The sequence below is a fragment of the Rhodnius prolixus genome, unplaced genomic scaffold, assembly GCF_049639745.1.
Source record: "Rhodnius prolixus isolate KJV_2025 unplaced genomic scaffold, Rpr scaffold_8, whole genome shotgun sequence".
NCBI lineage: Eukaryota > Metazoa > Arthropoda > Insecta > Hemiptera > Reduviidae > Rhodnius > Rhodnius prolixus.
Window position 1 is genome coordinate 15840725 of NW_027411593.1, and position 16226 is coordinate 15856950.

Sequence of the window (16226 nt, forward strand, 5' to 3'; positions counted from 1 at the left end):
ACCACTTATAAACTGTTCTAATCGAAGGTGCAGAGTCACCATAATGTTTATCAAGCTTCTCTTTAGTCTCCTGAGGCGTTTTGCCTTTCATAAAGTAGTGTTTAATCAACACACGAAATTCTTTTTCGTCCATTTTTTGAAAATCACTCGACTTCCTCGATTCAAACGAATGCCAAACACAAAGAAATAGACCGATCTGGCTGAAACTTGGTGTGTGTTCTTCCAAGAGATGCTACTAACTAAACATAACCTCGATACGCGCCAGTAGTGCTATCTCTCTGACTTTTCACGGACTTTTCAAACGACCCTCGTACTCAGACTTAAACTATTTACCAAAAAAACTTACTATTTTTCCGAAATTAGTGCAAGAAGATAGTATTTTTACAGTTTACCATTGTAGTACTAGTATTAATAACTTTAACTTAATGCTAAGCTCCACCCTCAATTCTGCTAGAATCAAGGTGGACATTACTTATCTCCGCCCTATATGCATCATAACGCAAGTTACTTCGAGATTAATTACTATTCCTTTTTATAAATCCTAAATCCTTCAACTTTATTTCCAATTCTGCAGTCCTTGCTTCTTCTTTCCTTGTATTATTAATATTTATGTTCGAATTGATTTTTGGTTGGTGCTCAGAGCCAGCACAGTCAACACTGATAGTGGAAAAAGTGCTATTAGAGAATTCAAGAAAGATAAAAATCTAAGAACAGTAAACTGGACACGAATTTTAATGCACTACCACTGAGTTAAACTTCTTCTCCCTTTATGAAGGAAAGCGCGTCTAACTATTTATATTATTAGCGTCAGAAAAATTTCCAATGGATTTGTGCCTCACAGGACTTGTGCCATAAGTGACTCCTAGGATGAGATTTGAAGCTATTGATACTATTGATCTAAATGAATTAATCAATTAATATTATTATTTTGATTTTCTTTTACTATCTGCACTGCGATGTCTAAAGAAAATGTGAGACCATGTCAAACTTTTATATTTATGTTGCTGAGAACAGCAAGTCCTCAGACAAAGTCTGCAATTAGATTTCAAGACGGCTAGAAATTATCCAGTGAATTTTCTTACTTCTTGTCAACGGAGAAAAATTATGAACGCAATATTTTTAAGCTTTTTTTTTTTTTTGTTCAAAAAGAAGGTGAAAAATTATCATAGCGGCATCAGCGTGCTGATTACAAATGCGATGTAATAAGAAGGTAATAGTATGGGTTGAAAGAAGGGCTTCTTGGCAAGCAAGAGAAGACGGAATTAGTTTTGGAAGCAAGAAGTTTTAGGTGTGGGCGCTCATCCTTTTGCTAACATCTGTCAACTCTACTGATATAGAAGCAAGGTTGTAGTTGTTGCAACGGAGAATGGAGTATAAGAAGGCAAAGTACCTCAGGTGTTGCCTGGAAATTATCTTGCTTGGCTCCAAGGTATTATCATAGTGCAGACGTTACAGAGTACACACGGACTCTGTAGCAACCTTTAATGAAAACTCCAGAGCAGATTCGCCCGCTCTTTCTCTAATGTAATAGTGACGGACAACTGCCACCTTCACTTCCATGCTTCTTTTACAACAACCACTGAGCCTCCAACCTCCCACTCTCTCTTTCAGGCAGCTGAGCTTCTTTCTGCTTATTTTCTCTACAGCTTCCTCTACTCAACCGTCCATTCTTTTCTTTAATGTCTCGCGCACTCTCATATCGCACTTAATTAAAATATAACTTAACCAAGACCACTTCCACTACACTGTTGTTGCCGCGCATCTACCTCTTCCGCCTTCAGTGTGTACTTTAAAGTATTCCTCTCTTCTTCAACTAGCACTTCGTCTACAATTCAAAAAGCTTGTTCCTCTTCAGCTTCTCTATCTTTCTCTCTGTTACAACTTGTACCAACAACTTTAACATGCCCTTACTGGACAGCTTTTTAAAACTTAGCCCTACTCTTCAGCACACCGCGCTGTTAGCTGTTTCTACGTTTAAAATAATTATGAAGAACGTTTTCAGCTTAAAAAAAAACATTTTAACAAAAACATACCTTCTATCTTTCACTCTTTTAACGCGTTTGAAACCCACCTGAAAATATAAGTATAGTTATCTAGTAATATATATGCATTTAATCATTATAAATTTTTATATAAAACTAAACGTGATTTTTATTCATTTAAAATTATTCAAGTACTTAAAGCACTCTGAAGAAGTCTCTAAATAAATTTTACAGACAAATGTTAATAATCTAAAAAACAAAGTATGTTTTATCCTCGCAATTGGAGTGACCAAACTTTAACACCGACATATAAAAGCGTTTGATACCCATTGTTTACATTTTGGTTTACACATTATTTTATATTATAACTTTTAACAGCATTTGTTTCGACGATTTGGAGACGGAATTATGGTTGATGAAGATGATGCAGTTATGAATATTAAGTAAAGAAAACAGTAAACCATTTTGAAACAATCGTGAACAAAATGAAGGAAGTATTGAATATGTCGCTTTTATAAGTGATTAATTCTGATAGAAAAGTCAACTTATCTGAGCTGTAAAGTCATCGCCTTTGACTTTGATTTTTGTCTTATTATCTTTCTTTCCGGCAGATTTATTGGCCCGGGAAGGCTCTGCGCGACACTTCGTTGGCCCGGAGCCCTGTTTTGGGGTCCCGAAGTGTGTTAAGTCTGCGACCATTAACTTATGGGTGCAGAGTAGGCCTCAGGAGTGGTGGAAGGCGAAGGAGTTCATTAAAGGCTATTCGCCGAAGCTGACTGCAGAATTAATCCGTCAAGGCCGTGGGGCTATAAGGATGATTGTAGGCCTATTAACTGGCCACTGCAGGCTCAGAAAACACATGCAGGCCTGGCAGAAGATAGCCTCTGTAGGTTCTGTCAGGAAGAGGAGGAAACGGCACTGGACGTGTAAATGTCCGTTTGAGGGGCTCGTGTGGCTAATGATGTTACTTCTCGAGGAGGAAAAACCAAGGCCTGTGAGCTTTACCTAAGAGTCACTCTCCAGAATTAAGAGTCTGATCAAAAGGACAGGTCTGGAGGGCGAGCTTTAGAGTGAGGGGAGCCACAATAGATCCAAAGGGGCCGCAGTGGCGTAGGCCTTGAGGCCGCCCTAGACTAATCTATCTATCTATCTATTTTTCTTTTCCGTGAATTTTATGTCGTAGGTTCTCAATCATAATTTTGGTAGCTTCTGCAAGACTTTTTATTCAAGGAATAGATGTGCATTCCTTTTCTATTTGGCCTGTACTTGCTGTAAGTTGCAGCTGTGAGTTCTAACGTACTTACTTTCTATTATCCTATTTTATTACTTCCTAAAGGTTCTAAAAAATAAAAAATATAATTGCATTTTCATACTTTTCATTAGGGTATCTCAATTAACGACATTTTTTTCTAAATTAACAGCTAAAATTTAATAGCATTTATCCATCCCGTATATACGAGCACATATCTAGAGTACGACTACCGGAGTAAATGGAAGGCAAACGGGGAGAAAGATAATTTCAAAACGAGGTTAGCACACCGATATTCGCTTCTCAGGGTGGGATAACATTTCTTTTTTGGTCCCATTTGAGACACCCTCTCACTATACATTTATTTCAATTATAAAACTAAAATGAAGTTTCTGAAGTTATAAAGTTTTATTAGGTCACAAAAAATGTAGCCTAAGCAAAGAGGGGAAAATAAGAGCTGTAGAGGGTGACAAAGCTCTCTCCGGTCTTTGTCTTTATCAAAACTATTAACTTCCGTTGTTCATAATCAAACAGGATACGTCCATTTGGTTGTGCGACTTTACCCACAGCGTGAGCAAACAGTTTTTAATATTCGTATCTTCTCCGAGCGGAAGAAAGAACCCATTACTGCTACTCCTGGCATTTCCTACGCCCAGCAAAACTGAACACCATCTTCACCCATATTAAACAAAGGTATTAACGGATAATAAGGATTTATGTGACCCAATATAAGCTTTTATATTTCTTCCTCATTTAGTTAGCATGATGTCGGCTTGTTTCTTTTTTTATTTTAGCCCCCAATTTTCAACATCCAAACGGTTTCTTTGTTGGTTTTAATAAACTTAACGTGGTTTTACTCAAATTTCATTTCTGGGTTAAACCTTCACAATTCTAAACCAATGTTTTGTACCAGATCCTAGCTGCTTTTTGCAAAGTAGTTCTTTTCATCTTTCATCTGAGTCTGGAGCAACATACAATGTGTTCCATACATCTTCATAAACATTTAATTAAGGTTTCTTTTCTCTCATTTTGACAAATATGACGTATTTTCATTAGATTTTCATTTAATAAAACCAATTCACAGGATGATTCACAGTCCTGCTTGTTTGGCATGGTGGTTTAAGAGGTCTCTACTCTGTTAATGAAGAAATTGAGATCAAATCCTTGTTTGGGGCTTAGAATAGCCGGGTAATTTGAACAGAAGAGCCATCATGTTCAGTACAATGGTTCTAGTCAGTTTCTCGTAAAGCAAAGTAAAAGTCCAAGCGTAGATAGAACCTTAACAGTAGCCAGAATCTAGGGAACTCCATTTTGCAGCTGCCACAGTCGTTCTGCTAAGATTCAACAGACAAAACACATTACTAAAGGAACAAGAATGGAAATAACTGATTCACAAAGGGCTCTTTGTTCTAGTGCTGCACGAGAAACGAGACAAATCTCGGTCTCGATACCGAGACCGAGACCGAGACCGAGACGAGACTTGAGCAACCGAGACCGAGATCGAGACATGATATATATCTCGTCGAGAAATCTCGGTCTCGTCTCGGTTTTTCAAATATTAATTTTTAGCTACAAACTTATAAAATTGTGTTCTTTATTAATAAATAATCATTACGGGTATTGAATTAATTATTAAAAGATACGATTTTATTATATATGTTCAATATTACTACATCTATTTGACTTCGAATTACATAAGTAAAGTAAGCAAAGTAAAGTAATCGCCTATTTTTTCAGGCGGGGCTTTACGTCCAACTACCAATTAGGTGTCGCGGACGGAGGCGACTAGCAAACATACTTAACTGTAAATTTCTCATATTAACCATTAAATAAAATCCAAGGCCTAAGACCGGGAATCGAACCCAGTACCACAATACACATTAGCTTCGCAGGTCTCGCACCGCTCGGCTACCGTGGCGGCCCCGTTCGAATTACCTAATTTTTACATAAATTCACTGAATTTCACTATTCATATCATTCATTTATTCAATTTCATAAATTTCACTATTAATAATCTAATACTTTGAACTTAGATATTATTTGAATTATATTTTAGAATTAGTGAATTAATGAATTTGAAAAAAAACTATCTATGCACCTAAAAAATATTGCCACAAATTTTCGTTTTTAAGATACACTTTGCCCAAGCATTGATACATAAAAGAGCTTTTACTGAGTCAGAAGTTAGAGAAGATCTTCTATTGGTCATTATCATCGCAGCTTGCGAAAATAATCTTTCCGATGGCACTGAAGTTGCACAGATACTAAAAATATCTTTCGCCATTCTAGACAAATTTTTGAAGGAATTCTCAAGTGTTTTCCACCATTCTAAAATGTCAACGTCTACTGGTGCTTGGTCTAATTTGGTATAATTAATTATTTCTGTCTTCCATGCTTCGGTGATATTTGCTGATTTTTGAGCAAATGGTGCAAAAATATTGATGCAGTCGTCGTCGTCGTCAAAAGGTGAATCATCAGATTCTTTATCTTCACCAACAGCCGTAACTAATGGAGCGGGAAGTTTGTTGGGAGGTGTATTTTTTATTTCACGAATCGACTTGTCATAGCAGGCAGATATGTTATTTGGGTCTTTCATTTGGCGCGTTTTTAACATCTTTTTGAAATTATATAAAGATATATAACAGTAATAGTAATATGTGATGCATTGAAGTGTAAGTAGTTGTCTTCTTTTACACACATTTTCATTACCAATATATAAATTAAAATAATTATTAGAAAATAATAACATTTTTTGAAAAGATTATTAATAGCAAACCGCTTTTAATACTTAAACAAAAATTCAAAAAAACCGATACCGAGATATCTCGACGAGACCGAGACCGAGACTTGAGCGACCGAGACCGAGACCGAGATCGAGACTGCATAAAGTCTCGCCTCGTCTAGGTCTCGTGCAGCACTACTTTGTTCGCTTCGAATATTTTTGTTCCACTTCAAAAATTGCCCATTTGTCCAGCCTTGCTGATTGGATCACCGAGATGTCACGGGTAAAAAAAAAATGAAAATGGTGGTTGGTAGGTGCAAAAGTTCATTGGAGGCTTATTAGCATATCTATTTCTTGGGCATGGCAAAACAAAGGATTCTGAAGGATATCGTCAAACAAACAAGAAGGATGTCAGAAGAAGTGAGAGACAGTACAAGAGGATTAGAGCTAGTAGAGAGAGTAGTATGGAATTTTTGATATTTCGTCTTAGCGAGTTGGCCTATGAAGGGAATGTTGAGGTCGTTGTGAAGAGTGAGGTTAGTTACGTAGAAAGGAGCGTCAGCTATCTGTCGGAGGAGTTTTGATTGGAATGTCTGTACAGTCCGTATGTTTGTAGGTTTGGCTGAACCCCACAGCTCTAATCCGTAGGTCCACATAGGTTTGAATCTAGTGTTGTATGTTAAACGTTTGAGTTCAATGGGCAATTTGGAGCGTCGTCCAAGTAATCTGTAAAGAAGTTTCGCACGTTTTGTCATTGCTTGTCTTATTTAAATTATTTATTAATTTTGTATATTTACTAATTATTTAAAAACAAAAATTTCAATTAGAAGTTTTAAAATACAATAGAGGAAATTGTATGAATTTTTCAAATAACATCTATCTTACTTTATGTTTTTTAAAGTGTGCATTTGGTCAGTAGATAGTGTGGAAGAGGAGTGTTTATGGTCTAGGAATATAGCTGGGCATCTAGAAAATAATAGGACCATATAAAAGCAAATTCTCTATTCTAAGACAACTATTATTACATAAATTACGTTTTAAAAAAAAATATGTAAGGAAGCAATAAAGGAACTCGATGATTAGGATTTAGTAGTGCGAAGGAAATAGAAAGGCCAGAGAATGGAAATATCCAGTGTGAAGGAAGAATGGCTGAATTACGAAGAAGGAGCAAAGAGTAAGAAAGCCGTGGTGGAGGCTATGTGAACTGGAGTATGAAGCGGATATGCAAGGAGATGGTAATTAGAGGACTGTTGAATTATGCATACTGTCACTGAGGCCAAACTACAACTGACACTCAGCTCGCATCGGCCGGCCACGTAATTACCAATTAGAAGAGTTGCCCAGCAGATTCATTACCTTGTACGGTCATTATGCACCAGTTTTTCCTTCTTAAGCCATTCGATGCAACCTTATAATTGATGAATAGCCAATTTACATTGAGGTGGGTGGTAAAATCAACTTTACATTCACATAAACTACTGAAAACTTCAAATTTCAAGTAAAAAATCACTTACACTAATTACTACATTTGTAAGAAGAAATCATCTTCAAACTTTGATTACTTACCGCTTCCAGACCACTTTCGCATCCGATTTCCAACCACCTTTATGCTGGTTAACTTGTTATCACCTCAAAATGGGAATTTCTCGATAAATCAAAGGCATTATAATAGATAAAGATACTTTATTTTGGGTAGGACATGCTGAGGTAGAAGGTAAAGAGAACTGATATTCTCTAATTATGGAGCCTGAAAACCACTTAGAGTAAAGGTTGAAGGACAGGTTACTCCAAAAAGAGCTCAAAAATGATTCAACATTGCTCAGTATTGTTATAGTAACCTCCAAAGGACTGAGACAGGTATAGCTCTATCTGGGCTATTTTAATCACAAGAGATCTGCGAAGCTAATAAGTATTGTGGTACTGGGTTCGATTCCCGGTCTTAGGCCTTGCCTTTAATGGCTAATAAGAGAAATTTACAGTAAAGTATGTTTGCTAGTCGCCTCCGTCCACGACACCTAATTTGGTAGTTGGACGTTAAACCCCGCCTGAAAAAATAGGCTGAATATAATCACAAGAGATCAGAAGCGTGTTTTAGTCTGAGTCATGTCTTTACAAGTTCATGGGCTTCCTCTAAGGGAGTTTTGGCACCTGTATAAGCTGGTCCAGGAATGTGTTGGTAACTATGGTTTCTAAGGGAAGATGATGAAGATATAAATCCCCACTTTTAATACTCAAGAGGTTGAATACAGCATCCAACTTTGGAGGCACTTTTTTTTTGAGAATGTTAATGCCAGAGAAGGTGTTGTTGACTTAAATGTACAAATAGAAGTCACTACCGGCTTCAAAAGAACTTAAAGTCAAGAGTGATTAAAAGAAACTACCAAAAACTGCTCTTAAACATTATGGTGCTGAGGATTGGGTGCTTTAAAAAATGTGTCTAAATTTGCTGAAAGAAAGTAGTTCCAGTATAGGAAGGAATACAGCCCATCTGGCAATTTAGAAAGGGCAAATAAAATTGGAAAAGTTGAAGTTAGGCTGGGCTCATCATGTTAATAGAGATGGACTGATGCTTTGGGGTGTGCTGAAGTTTCAAACCATTATCGAGCGGAACGTGGGAAGACCATGGTGTCCAAGCGGAGAAGAACTGAACAACTGAAGAGGTTTTAAGAGAAGATCTATGGAGGGACTTCTTAGTGCAATCCAAGACAAGATTGGCTCTAGCACTGAAATAACTTTAAAAAAATATTTTAAAGAATTTTTAAATTATAATTAAGTAAATTGCCGCCAGAAAAAGTCGTGTGAGATTTCACATAGGACTTTGTTACATTAAATTAAGCAATTTTTTACAGAAAAAATAAAAAAGTTAATTAATGATTAATTCCATGTGTAGTTGGAGGAGGATATGGCGGACAACCACCTGTTGGACTGTCAATTGTTGTTGTTGAATTAATCAGACAATTAGCGACATCCTCAGCCTAGATAACAACTGTTCCCTCATCCCGTATGGAAATTACATTCTATTGTCTTTAATACTAAGTGTTACCAACTGTCTTTATAATAAAGTATTTTTCTTTTTTTTTCTTTTTTTTACATCCCTGTTTTATCTCTTTTTTTTACCGCCGGACTCAACGTACTTCCGTGTGAGTTATTTCTCACAGTTTTAATTTGCAAAGTGTATTATAATTTAATAATTGTAATGTATGCTCATTTCGAAAAAAGTAATCGGAATCTAGTTAAAATTAGGTTCGAGGTTACGTTATTGTAATGTTTCAAATTGCGGATGAGAAGAGAATTGTATGCTTTTAGAGGTAGTACAGGTATATTACGCAACATTATACACAGATGTAATAAGTCGAACTGGAAACCTTTGTGCTTTTTCAGGAAGAAGTATTTGACTCTTCATAGGCCTCCAAGAGAATCATAACATAAAACTTTACTCCGGAGCCTTTTCCAACATACTGAATCAGTCGAATTGGAATTGGTGGTGCTCTAATAATGGGGACAATCCCCTCAAAGGAAATATTTCGTCAAGCTTAGGGACCAAATTCAGGACGTGCCACTGATTATGTACCACACATAATTTAATGAAGGCAGCTGCCATTTTTATTTAAAATAACCTCCATATAATTCATTTGTATATTAATAAATGTAAAAGCAATAACTGAGAAATTTTCATTCCTTTAATTTTAAATATTTTCATGAAAACTGAAGTTTGAAGCGACGTGTTTCTAAGAGCATAGTTTCGTCTACTTTGTTTCGTGTCTTCATTAATATTTTACTTTTTCTTGAGTATATTTCGCTCTTGATACTGAATTTCATTCTATTTCTTTTAATTATTTTGTTCATGCGAAATTACTACTTTCGTTTTCTATCTATGAGTACACCCAAGACTCCTGGCATGCAGGAGAATGCACATCCTTATGAGCAATAAAGTTTATTATTAAATTGTAGATTTTATCAAACTTCTAAGGTCATGTAACAACCTTTAAAATTTGCATTAAGTGTACAAAAAAAAAATGCAAGCGATTGATTGCAATTAATTTTCAATTCATAATTAAAACTGACTGTGTGTAGTTATAAGAAACGTCTTCTTTATAAATCGTAAACCATTGTTTTGCCAGCCTTTGCTAATTATCACCGCCACAATTGAGCATAATTAATTTTCAACTTTAATTGCCAAAATGTAACAATGGAAATATATGTAAGGGTAAAAATTATTGTTATCTACTTTATGTAAATAACATCATTTTAATAAGACTTTTAATTACAACTTATTTGCATTAATTTTTGTAATTATTCGAATGATTGCTGTCTTGTCAGGGTTAAAGCATTAATATGTATCAGATACTACCTACTTCTAACAGCTCTACCACCACAAGAAATATAAAATACCCGCATTGTGACAATATTTTTTGTAAATTTACCTCCCAAAAGGAGGACAAAACTCCTTCGAGCTATTTCACGGTTCTCTGTATAAATTCTCCAAAACTAAAAGGGCTTTATGGTAGTCGGCCTAGACTGCATCTTTCATCTCCTGGATAACTGTTTGCTAAGCAACTTGGACTTGCTGAAGAAACGTTCGCTAGACAATTGCAGTTCTTGATAACTGATCACCAGACACGTTTTCGAGTTGTAAAAACTACTGAAATATCTAACCCAAAGCAATAAATATATACATAAGCATGATTTCTCTTTCATAAAATGGTATGAAAGAGGTATAAATACTACCCATCTACAAAGTCACAATCACCGTCACACCTGTTGTCAGCTAGAGAGCCTGCAAAGAGAATTTACCACCAGAATTTCAATTTCAAACTACTGTTTGTATTAATTAAAAACAATCCTGTACCTTGAAAGCTTAGGCTTGAAAGATAAGGCTTTTCCAATCTCCTTGGAGAAAGCCTAGTGATTTCCGATCGTGCTTGCTCACGTAAGTTGTTGCCTTGCATAACTCTCATTGTCCAACTGTTATGCCAGTTTTTTTTCGAAGGAAGGTTCTAGTAATTTGTATTTTGTTCAACTAGCTTCATCACTCAGGGTAAACATTTATTGCCTTTTTTGTCTCTTAAGAATTGTTCTCTGTATTTTTCTCCTGCTTCAAGACTTCCTTTTGTTCAAGACCTGGTTCTACAGATCTTTTATTAAAATCTAAGCTCCAAGTAGTACCTCTGAAAAGAGGCTACTTTAATTTATTTTTAGCAAAATATCTGGACGTGCATGGTACAATAATTATTGATATTATGTCACATTATTGTTAAAAAAATTATGTACTTTTAAAAGACTAATCTGTGGCATCATCTAACCATAGACAAAATAGTATTGATGAAATTAGGCCACACTGTAACCCTTCTAATTAACAACTGTCGTCTTAAAATTAGCGTACACTTCGTAAACGCAAAATGAAGTGTAATGTATTTTGTTATTTCTCAATTTATGCCACAATGCCTTATTTTTCCAATCTACCTTTCACAATTAGAAAGAAATATTGTGTACAAAACAAGCAGGTAAAAGAGAATTCCTGCTGCAATAAAACTATTTATTGCAAACCTCAACTGTCCAGTTCAAGAAGGTGACAGTACTCATTAGGAAAACTTCATGATAGTAGCTCTAATAAACCGTGATGAACAAAGAGATGATTATAAATTTTATGCAATTCAACTTCAGATAATTCTGCAATTATTAAATCAATAAAAAAAAAAAAAACATACTGCAGTTGGTGTGGTCACGGCGAATTTAAAAATAATAAATGCAGTTTTTCAAAATACATTACCTGGGCTGCATTGCATGCAGCTGAAACTAATTATTAACAATATGCAAATATGATAATGGGGCTACAATACTTACAATTATTAATACAATTATACCTTCTAGGTGTTGTAAGAGCTACAATAAAACATTGAGGTAATAGTATTGGATTCAATTCTTGTTCTTGGTAAGATATAATTATGACTAGCAACTTGTAATTTGTGACTTCTAAAATCAGATCTGCGCCAAGTTCTATCCTGCATCAATACTGCAGTTTTTAGGCAGCCTTAGCGCAAAGATTTGGGTATTAGTGACATGTACATGTTATATCTTGTTTATTATGTTTAAGATGTAACATAATACCCTGAACATAGAAAAGAAGAACGGTAGTTAGCCGGCCGTTGATGGTCTCCACTAACTTAATGAATATGCAGAAAGTTGTGTGCGGTTGGCCGACTATAGTACGAGATAATTGCTACCATCCCATCTACTCTTCTCACTCGTTATGCTTCCACCCGTGTCGACATTACGGTATCGTCCACAAAACATCACAAAAACACAATTGACCATCAACATGCATTATTTGAATATGACCTCAACTCTGTGCCTCTGTTAGTTTTGTCCTCAAAAAATCTATTTTAAAACAACTTCCGTCAACTTCCAAACAAATTGTATCCTCAATCACACTCTCTCTTTTTCAACATAAACAATGCATGTTTCACTAATTTGCGTTTTATTTTAATTAGTTTGAAAAAAAAATACACTCTGTAACATGACTGTAAACCAATCAGAAATCCTATCATAAAAATAAACCCAGACACTGGCGTGCCAATATTGTTTAACACATTTCAATAGTTTTTGGTTGAAACACTCCCAAATTTTATGGAAATCAAATTCTTGAAATTCTAATCATCAACAATTTTATTAAACTTGTGATTTTAATGTTCTTTCAATGTATTTCTAAAGAATGACGACATGGTCCACTATAAAACTAAAGATTCTGTAAAAACTCCTCACTTATTCTCGCTGGCCCTCCCCTAAGGCGTAAAGCTTTGGACCTGGTGAAACATTTTGTTTCAATTTACTAGATAATTAGTTGCTGAAATCTGGATTTTGTTCCGGAAGCAGTTACGCAGGAATCTGCACTTGGTATTAAGTTTGGTTCACTCATCGCCCCCCCCCCCCAAATAATTGTAATGAGCGATTAAATCAGTAAATAAAATATACCATGATTTTATACCGTAATAATGCAATAAGTTGAATTATTTTTAACCTCACCCTTAACCTTACATATTTACAACCGTACAAAAAAAGGGACAATTTGTTGCTATCAAGACATAGTAATTAAAAAAAGTCTTACAACTGATAGTGGCAGGTCAATAACTTTTCTTTTAATCATTTTTCCTTATAAAAAATCAATTAAAGTACATATCTGAGAGAGGGATTCAGTGAGTTTTCTTTCAAAGTACAGATACATGCTACTTTTTCTCCTGAAGAATCTGCCCAAACTCTGTAAGAATTAGATGTTTCTTTCAAGATTCAAATTTCTGAAGGAATGTCCCATCGAATGTATTTTTCACTTTTTCTTTTTTTTTAAGGTTCTCTCCAAAATGGCTTCCGTATTTCTCTTTAGATTTCGTAATTACATTTCATAGAAGTAATTCTGTAACTTTTATTTGAGAAATGTTTGATTCAGAATTTGTTAAAGAGGCAGTTCTGAGAAGAGAAGCGACTTCCCAATTAAATGAATGAAAATAAATGTATTATCCTGGGACTATTGTCCCCTAAGAATCAAAATATGTACAATTGAAGGCCCTATTGGTATAGCCTGTATTTTAGATATTTATAAACAAAAAAATACGCAAGTGTTTACAAAAATAATAATTCAAATAAAGGAAAAAAAATCCATTCAATTAATATTTCGGAGGAAGCTGAATGAAAAGGAGATAACTGAATAGAAGGGATTTAAAGATGGACAGGGTAGGAGCATGGCGGACAGATGATGGTAAGGAGTTCCAGAGAGAGGTAGCACGTATTAGGAAGGATTTGTGAAAGGATGAAGTACGATGTGAGGGAATATAGAGATCAGAGGAACGAGATCTAGTATTACGAGAATGGATCGAGGATTTGAACTTGAGAATTGGTGCCTTTTCATTTTACTTAATTTACAAAGTAAGAGTTGAATATGTTTTAAAATTTTGAGCTTAAAGAGAATCATAAACTAGAATAATTTTGGGAGCCCATAAGAGAAAGTAAGAGTTTTTACATCAGATTCTCTTTCAAGTTGGGAAAAATTAACCCTCATTTCAACTTAATGTAGAATTTTGCACATCTGTTTAAAGAATTGTAGTAAAAACTGACTTTACTTATTTATTTTTATGTTTTAATACATGATTTGTCCACAACTAATCGAACCACTTGTTAGTGGAGGCTTAAACATAATGCTGATAAATGACTTTTAAGCCATGCTTTGAATGAACATTTTAAAATTAAGCATATTTTGTGTAGTTTTTTTAAATGTTATTCTCTAAATTGTGCGCGTGGTATATGGAAAAGGTTATAATTTCCCTTCCCTACATGTTTACTTTACACCTTTTTTTACCAGATAAGGGATAAAACTTGCTTTAATTAGGAGATAAACCACGAAACATGCCTAAAATTGCAACAATTATTCCAACAGTTTAACTGTTGCAAAGTTGTGCATTTAAAGTCAAAATCTATCTACACAAAAACTTCTTCGCAATTCTACACGAAACCTGAACCGCTGGTCTTTTACGCCAAAACACTTTCCAGCTTCTTAAATTTTCCTTAACTTAACACTTGCTAAGTTAGTATACTTGCAATTACAATACAACTAGGAGTAAATACAACTATTGTAAACATTCAATAAAAGTTACACATACAAAAAAAAAAAAAATTGACATTGATTCTTGTCTTCACACAAATAAAATTATTATTTTATTTTAATATATTATACTATATACGAGGGGTGCCGCGATTGCTCACGTTTGACCAAAAAAGAAATCGTGTGAAGTGTTGCAAGGACGGTTTGCAGCTGTTCCAGAAGAATCCGCAGGACTTTAAGCGTCGTTTCGTCACTGTGGATGAAACATGGATACATCACTACACTCCTGAGACCAAAGAACAATCTAAACAATGGGTTACCAAGGGGGAATCTGCGCCAAAAAAGGCGAAGACCGTTCCTTCGGCCGGAAAGATTATGGCGACTGTCTTTTGGGATTCGCAAGGAATAATCCTCATCGACTATCTGGAAAAGGGTAAAACTATTACAGGTGCATATTATTCATCGTTATTTGACCGTTTGAAAACCGAGCTGCAAGAAAAACGCCCACGATTGGCCCACAAAAAAGTCCTTTTCCATCACGACAACGCACCAGCTCACACCTCAGCAGTTGTGGTCGCAAAATTAATGGAAATAGGGTTCCAACTCGTCTCACATCCCCCCTATTCTCCAGACTTGGCTCCCTCGGACTACTATTTGTTCCTCAATATGAAGAAATGGCTGGCGGGAAAAAGATTTTATTCAAACGAGGAGGTGATTGCAGAAACGAATGGCTATTTTTCAGACTTGGACAAATCCTATTATTCGGAAGGGATCAACAAACTAGAGCAGCGTTGGACGAAGTGTATAAGCCTAAAAGGAGACTATGTTGAAAAATAAAAAAGGTTTACCCCAAAAAATTAAGTAGTTTTTATTTTTGCACGGACTTTTCAAACGACCCTCGTATTGTATGAACTTTTTGAATATACTTATAATATATATTTATACGATTGCATAAAGAGGAGCGATTTCCCTTCACAATTGTGAACATTGAATTTCAAGGTGAACATATAAAAAAAGGAAGGACGTTGAAATCATAATTACTGTGGAGTTCCCATGGACATCCTAGCAGGTCCACCACAGTGTCCAACTCTGCGCTTCAAAGTCAGGATGTTATAGCCAAATAAAAAACACATTTGGCCTTATGAATTTTAATATGTGTTTATATAATCAGGTATGAATTAGTAATTACTAATTTAAAAAAAAATCAAATAATAAAATAATACGTAAAATGTAATAATAATTACCAAGAATAACCTTCATTATTACAGCTTTTTAACATAAAGACAACTATTTTGATTTGTATCAATCACGTAATTCTTGTCAACAATGTATAGAAGGAAACTATTCTCATATTAAAAGAACTGAGGTAGCAAAGTCGCTTTAAAGTTGAAAGGGTGCCCAAAATTATTACAAATGCTATGAAATACTAGTCCAACAATCAGGAATTGAGCCTTCAAGTGACAAAGAAGGATTTTGGGAATAACTTTCTTGGTGGACACAAAGAATTTAAAAATCTACAGATCTATCTAACCGCGTAACTTGTATTTTATTCTATTAAACTTTAAAGGACAATTACATAGTATTAAATTAAACTCTAAGACATTTATTGAATATAAAATTAATTCCATTTAATCGAATTAAAAACTCCCTTGAATTTTATTTTGTTATTTTTTTTTCTGTAAT

The 16226-nt window shown here is 35.0% G+C and overlaps 1 protein-coding gene across 11 annotated transcripts in view; it reads right to left on the minus strand.

Annotated features, from left to right (window-relative positions):
* The window catches only part of LOC141450936 (uncharacterized), a 246972-nt gene that overhangs the window by 16425 nt on the left and 214321 nt on the right, over nt 1-16226 (minus strand). The window contains exon 4 of one of the 11 annotated variants that reach the window (XM_074121872.1): nt 2034-2071. The exons of the other annotated variants lie outside the window; for them this stretch is intronic. The gene's annotated coding sequence lies outside the window, so the exon portion shown is untranslated. The remainder of the gene's footprint in view (nt 1-2033; nt 2072-16226) is intronic. 11 annotated transcript variants of the gene reach the window in all.